Source organism: Octodon degus, unplaced genomic scaffold (assembly GCF_000260255.1).
Source record: "Octodon degus isolate 3935 unplaced genomic scaffold, OctDeg1.0 scaffold00521, whole genome shotgun sequence".
Lineage (NCBI taxonomy): Eukaryota > Metazoa > Chordata > Mammalia > Rodentia > Octodontidae > Octodon > Octodon degus.
The window spans coordinates 125,097-132,192 of record NW_004525097.1 but is presented as its reverse complement, the minus strand read 5'-3'; the positions used below and the strand labels follow the sequence as shown (position 1 = coordinate 132,192).

Sequence of the window (7,096 nt, the reverse complement as noted above, 5' to 3'; positions counted from 1 at the left end):
TTATAACCTTCACACCTACTGAAGTTAAGGTGGAGATCTACAGAGTTTGGACTTATCCAGCTGCGTCTGGCTTAGGTGTGGCTGCTGTGCTCAGCTCCTTCCTGCTGCGGACCTGGGCTAGGACTGGGTCTGGGGGTTCCTGCAAGTCGGCAGAAATTCCTACTGAGCGGGAGGAATGGGGGAGGTATTGCCGAGGGGTCGGGGGCCACCGGAGGGGGTGGGAGAGGGTCCAGCCCAGCTGCCTCCTGGGCTGGGACAGGTCCTGCTAGCACAGGGTAGGAGGAAGCTTCCACACACTCACCGGACCTGGACTAGGACTCGGTCTGGGAGTTCCCGGAAGTCGGCAGAATTTCCTACTCTGCAGGAGGGGTGGGGAGGTATGGCAGAGTGGTATGGGGCGGCTCAAGTGGGTGGGAGAGGGTCCGGCCCACGCTGCGCCTGGGCTGGGACTGGTCCCGCCAGCGCAGGTTAGCAGGAAACTCTCTGCACACTCACTGGACCTGGGCTAGGATTGGGTCTGGGGGCTCCCGGAACTCGGCAGAAAATCCTACTCGGCGGGCGTGGTGGGGGAGGCACTGCGGAGTGGTGGGGGGCGGCCCGAGGGGCTGGGAGAGTGTCCGGCCCACGCTGCGCCTGGGCTGGGACTGGTCCCGCAGTTGCAGGGTCGCAGGAAACTCTCCGCACACTCACTGGACCTGGGCTAGCACTGGGTCTGGGGGCTCCCGGAACTCAGCAGAAAATCCTACTGGGCGGGAGGGGTGGGGGAGGCACTGAGGAGTGGTGGGGGGCGGCCGGAGGGGCTGGTAGAGGGCGATCACCAAATTCTTAACTGTTTTTTTTTCATGAAAGTATTTCTCTTCTCCATCAAACTTGAAAGAGAGTTTTGAAGGGTATAATAATCTGGGCTGGAATTTGTTTTCATAGAAGACTTGAAGTGCTCTGATCCATGCTCTTCTTGCCTTCATGGTTTGTGAAGAGAAGTCGGCCGTAATTCTGATGGGTTTTCCTTTGAATGTGATCTGCTTCTTTTCTCTACCAGCTTTCAGTATGTTATTCTTGTGCTGAATTTCTGGGATCTTGACTATTATATGTCTCCATGTGTTTTTAGTTGGGTTGAGGTTACTTGGCTTTCTGTATCCTAAGTTACCTGAATGTCAGATTGTTTCCTCAGATTTGGGAAGTTTTCTGCTATTACTTCTGCCCATATTTTTTAATGTCATTTGTATTGACTCCTTGTTTCTCATTGATTCCTATTCATCTCACATTGTTCATCTTTGAATTATCTTGCAGGTGATGGATTATTTTTTCCTGCATCTTAGTTGTTTTTAAGAGATCCTTACCTTTTCACTATCTGCAGCAGCATCTTCAAGGTCTGAAACTCTGTCACTTTCATTTAAACGGTTTGCAAGTGTGTGATTGAGATTTTAATTTCCTCTATATCTCTTTGACTCTGCTTCATGTGATCCATTTCTTTCCTGTATTGCTCATTCAAGGTATCCATCATTTTTTAATCTCCTCTATTTTTTTTTATCAATGTCTTCTTTAGAAGGAGTTATTAATTCTTTTATGGCAGTGTTTTTTCCAGATTGGTTTTTTTCCCTATGTTTCTGTAGTTGCTGCTTTACTTCAGATGGTATGAGTTCTGAGAATTCTTTTTTTATTTGAGAAAATAATTCTGCTCTGAGTTCCTCTATAACTTTCTGCTGTTGCTTATTTCCTATCGATGCTATTAATTTGGACAATAGAGCTGAGCTGGTAGAAAAGAATTCCGCTCTAGTTCCTCTATGAGTTTTTGCTTTTCTTATTTACTGTCCATGTTATTAATTCATACATTTGAGCTGAGCTAGTGTCCTCTGCACTTTTTCTGGGTGGGCATTGTGTTTCTTCCATATGTTTCTGCATTTGATTGTTTACTGCAGATCTTATTAATTCAGGGATTTTTTTTTCATTTCTAATCTGAGTTCCTCTATACCTTTCTGCAGCTGTTTCTGTATTTCAGAAACTGTTGATTCATTTCTTTCAGCTGTGTGATTCCCAATTTGTTCTGTGTTAGTGTTCTCTGCACATGTTATGGATGGGGTAGGGTTCTGAGATTGTGTTTTGCTCCTTCTCATTGACATTTTGTGTAGCACTGTCTTCTGAACGTTGTTGTAGATCTTTGTTGCAGTTATAACTTTAGCAATTACTGGAGTTCAGGTGCACATCTACAAATTTGGATTTATCCAGTTGTGCCTGCTGTGCTCAGCTCCTTCCTGCTATAGCCCTTGGGGGTGAACCTGTTGTGCCCCTCTGGCAAGATGTTCTGCTCCTGGACTAGCTGAGTAATTCTTCCCCCTACACTCTCTGCAGGGATTGCAGGTGAATGATTTCACCCCAGCCCTGTGTGCCAGGCCTGAGCTGAGTCTGGAGGGAACAAGGTAGAGTAGGAGGGAGTGGCAGCTCTCCCACACTCTTACGGGGCCTGGAGTAGGAGTGGATCTGCGGGTTCCCCGAATGCAAGAGAAATTCCTACTCTGTGGGCACTGTGTAGGTGTGTACTATGGAGTAATGCGTTGTGTCCCAAGAGGGTGAAAGAGGGTGTCACACATGCTGCACCTGGGCTGGGACCAGTAGGTCACCCAGCACAGGTTAGCTGGAAGCTCTCCTACACACTCACTGGGCCTAGGCTAGGACTGGGTCTGGGGATTTCCTGAATGGGGCCGAAATTCCTACTTGGTGAGCAGGGTAGGGGAGGTGCTGCAGAGTGGTTGGGGGCATGCAAAGGGGTGGAAGAGGGTCTCACCCATGCTGCACCTGGGCTGGAACCAGTAAGTCCTGCTGGCACAGGGTAGCTAGAAGCTCTTCCACACACTTACCAGGCCTGGGCTAGGGCTCCATCAGAGGGTTTTTTTTTTTGGGAATTTCAAAGCTTAGAGCATTTTATATGCTTCCAAAAAGAATAAGGTACATTGTGGTTAGGGTTTACAAGGGAAATGTTTTAATGCAGGACATGACTTATAGGATTACTTTATGATATTCACCTAGTGGGTCAAATGAAGTATGAAAGAGGTATGTCCATGTGCTAGAGACCCAAAGCACCCACTGGGGGCCTGCGTCCATGGCAGTGTCCTGCCCAGTCCAGCTGGAGGCCTGGAGCCCACGAGAATGTCCCACACAAGTCTGCATCAAGCACCTTCACTGGTAAGATCCAAAGGTCAGCAGTGCAAGCTGGGAAGTCTGAATTAGGGGATGAAGGATCTGCGCCAGCAGGCTGCAGGATCTGTGATAGAGCCAGGAGGCGACACTGAAAGTAAGGAGCAGAGACCCCAAGAAGGGACCTGCAGCCATCCACAGTGAAAGCAAGGTCTGAAGCTCCTCCTCTGAGGAGACAGCCGAGTTCCTACCAGGAGAGCCACCATGAGCAGCTTCTCCATGAGGATCAACAGCGCACCGTCTTCCCCTTCAGGTGTGCTTTTATGCAGTTGGCAACAATCCTCAGGGGGGCCTTCCACACCCAGAGCCACGCTGACTCGGTTCAGAGGGTGACACAAGCTGACCACTAGCTAATCTATCACAAACTGAATGCTAATAAGATTTTCTAAGAGATTTGAGGGCAGAAAGTAGACAGGGAGGTGAGATGAGAGACAGAAGGTAGATACCAATTATGTGGGAGCCAATGAAGAACAAATACCCCAAATTAGCAACCTAATAAGCACAGGAAACCATAAAAGAACACAAGAAGACTCACAGTACAAGGTGAATCAAGAAACATACAAAAATTCAAACCTATGATGTCTGATGGGAACACAGATTAAAATTTCCAGTAATATGTGATTCCCAAGTAAGTTTTTTACCAGAGAATCTGAGTCCTCACCGTCCAACAGTGCCACTGACCCTCTCTGGCCATACTGGTGCTAAGTCACACTCAGGATTTCTGTTGCCGGCCTGCAGGCATCTTGCAGAGTCCAGTCCAGTGTGAGTTCTTGGGATAGGAACTCTTGCCATCCCTCTCCCTGGGTGTGATGGTGGACTGTGCAGACAGGTTCACTGGCTTGGAATTGTCCACCCGGTCGGGAGTGTTCCTATGCAATCAGGTCAGCTACCGCAGCAACAGGCTATCTGTTACAGCGGTGTCTATGAGCGCTGGTCAAGAAATAACACAACCTCGAGCAGCACAGCCATGCAGTCCAAACGCGAACGCGAGCAATGGTGTGGGAGAGTGAATCCCAAAAATAAGGCGGCCCTGGCGGCGTGGGTCAGGGAGATGGGAGTCAGCCTAGTGCAAGCGAACGGGTTGTGGAAGTAGGGAGCGCCACCCCTAGGCTGGATGGGCAGCCCGCTGCTGGCCGGCTCCGAGGTACTTATCCGACTGCTACCCCAGGACGTGAAGGAGCACACTCCGATCCCACTCTTCCAGAGCGTGGGCCGGATCTACGAGCTCTGCCTGATGATGACCTTCAGCGGCCTGAACCGCGGCTTGGCCTGCGCCCGCTACAGCTCATGGCGCAGCGCCCAGGCGGCCGTCACCACGCTGCACAACAACCCTTGTGGCCGTAGTGCCCACTGCGGGTCTGCCCCAGCACCGAGAAGTGCGAGCTGAGCTTGGACTAGCTGCGGCTGGGCGTGACCCACAACACGCTGCTGCTGGCGTTGCAGCCACTGGAGCTCGGCCTGCAGGGGGCGCAGCTGCCGCCCAGTCCAGGCCCGTGGCCCGCAGCCCGCAGCCCGCGCAGATCGCGCTGCTCAAGTTCAGCTCGCCCCGCGCCACCGCCATGGCCGAAAAGGCTCTAGTAGAAGGTCAGTCACACCTCTGTGGTGCACAGGTGGCTGTGGAGTGGCTCAAACCAGACCTCAAGCAGCGTGTCCACCAGCAGCTTGTGGGTAGGGGCCCACTTCGGTGCCTACAGCCAGATGGCAGCTAACAGGTCCTGGCCAGGGTCAAGCTGGGGTGCCAAGGTGCTGGGGCTGCCAGGCCAACGAATGAAGCTGGGTAGCCCAGTATTCCTACCCAAATGTTTGGGTGCAGGACCCGCTGGCTGGCACCGCTTCTGGTACCAGGTGGTGATCCCTGGGCATCCACTACCTTTTAGCAGCCTCATCTGGGTTGTGCTGGCCGTAGATGAGCAGGATGCGCATGAGGTGGCCAGGGATGCTGTGTCTGCCCAGCTGCTGGAGGCGCTGAGGGATGCTGCAGGAGGTCTCATGGTTTTCAGGTTCTCAGGCAGGTTCTGTGGTTATGCAGCGATTTCTGCCTGTCCCCACAGGCAACCTGAACCATAGGCAGGGCCCGTATCAGCCTTCAGCCCAGCAGGCCTGGGCAGCAGCTGGCTGATCCTCAGGGGTGGGTGAGGCAGGGCCCAAGAATCACCTGAGGACTGCTCAGATCTGGCTTTAGTTGGGTGAGCTCCCTTGCCCTTCTGCCCTGAGCCCAGGGTCTCACCAACTCCAGTCTGGTTCTCTTTGGCCATTCCCTATACAACAGAATACAGTATCAACCCTTCTACTTTGTCCCCAAACTTAGCCTGAATCTTTGTTTTCATTTGGGGGCAGAGGATCAATTTATGCCCTTCCACTCTACCAACTGTCATTCTGATTTTGGTTTTTACATGGGTTTGAGCTTTCCTATGCTGGTTGTATTTATATTAAACTCCTAGTTCATAAAAAAAGAAAGCAAAATAACACACCCTGAGACCTGTCTTGGGTGTTTCTTTAGCCCACTCTTGACTGTGGAAGACTGCTGTCAAAGTGGAGTCGTGCATTTTTCTTGCTGCTTCTGTTTTGTTTTGTTTTGTTTTGATGCCCTTTTCTGGTTCCCCATGGGCAAAGCACTGTTGGTTTCACTTTCCTCCTAGTTTCAGCTGGCCACCAGCTGTCAGTGTGGCTGTGCCCGCTGGCCTCTGAGGTGTGATCTCTTTCATCTGTGTCACTCAGTCCTGACCTCTGTCAGTTTCCTAGTGGCTCTTTTCTAACCTTCACTGAATTCAACTCTTCTCCAAGGCATTGTTTTTTTGACTCAAGAACTGGAGAAACGGAGTGTTGGCATCCATCTCTTCCCCATTTTGGGGCCCCTCTCGACCTGAAAATTTGTCTTGTGATTTTTAGGCCTTCATGGTTGATGGTCTACTCGCTCTGCATGGCACTTGGTTTCTGACACACTGTCCTCAGATTGGGTCAGTCCGCTGGCCATGCCGTCTACTGAAATGTTTGTGTGTTCACTTTCTGCTTGCCTTCCTTTCCTAAGTTCTAATTCTTTACCAAACCTTTCATTCATATCTTGCATTGTCCTGTTCAATTTCATTACCTTATTGTTTCTTCTATAAAATCATCTAAAATTATATCTGCAAAGCAATTTATGTGTTTCATAAAGTTCTCAGAAAACTTACTAAACATCTTATGAAATTGCTTCTGTTTTTCTTTTTTAAGCTTTTCAAATAGTTTGACCAAATGATTTTTTCATTCTTTGGCCATAACTTCCTCTATTACAGTGTCAGGGACAGCTGTGTTTGTTAAGGAAGTGGTTTTTGGAGTCATCTTGCTGCATTATTTTGCCATATTTCTATTGCTTTTTTGCTGCAGATTGGGGAAGTTAGGGTAAAGTAAACACAGAGACAAATTGGATACCGACATACCATAAGAACCAATAGAAGACCCAGTCCTAGCCCAGGTCCGGTGAGTGTGTGGAGAGCTTCCTGCTACCCTGCGCTGGCGGGACCAGTCCCAGACCAGGCGTAGCATGGGCCGGACCCTCTCCCACCCCCTCAGGCCACCACCCACCACTCCGCAGTACTTCCCCCACCCTGCCCGCCATGTAGGAATTTCTGCCGACTTCCGGGAACACCCAGACCGAGTCCTAGCCCAGGTCTGGTGAGTGTGAGGAGAGCTTCCTGCTACCCTGTGCCAGTGGGACCAGTCCCAGCCCAAGCGCAGTGTGGGCCGAACACTCTGCCAACCTCTGGGGCCACGCCCCACCACTCCGCAGTACCTCCCCCACCCAGCCTGCCCAGTAGGAATTTCTGCCGACATCCGAAAAACCCATGACACACTCCTACGCCAGGTGCGCAGCGGGAAGGAGTTGAGCACAGCAGCCAGACCTAAGCCAGATGCAGCGGGATAAGTC

At 50.8% G+C, this 7,096-nt stretch overlaps 1 protein-coding gene and 1 pseudogene across 1 annotated transcript in view; one reads left to right on the top strand and one right to left on the bottom strand.

The window, feature by feature from the left end:
• The window catches only part of LOC101582201 (leukocyte immunoglobulin-like receptor subfamily A member 6), a 39,591-nt gene that overhangs the window by 14,333 nt on the left and 18,162 nt on the right, over positions 1-7,096 (bottom strand). The window lies entirely within an intron of this gene.
• Positions 4,160-5,311, top strand: LOC105741351 (annotated as a pseudogene).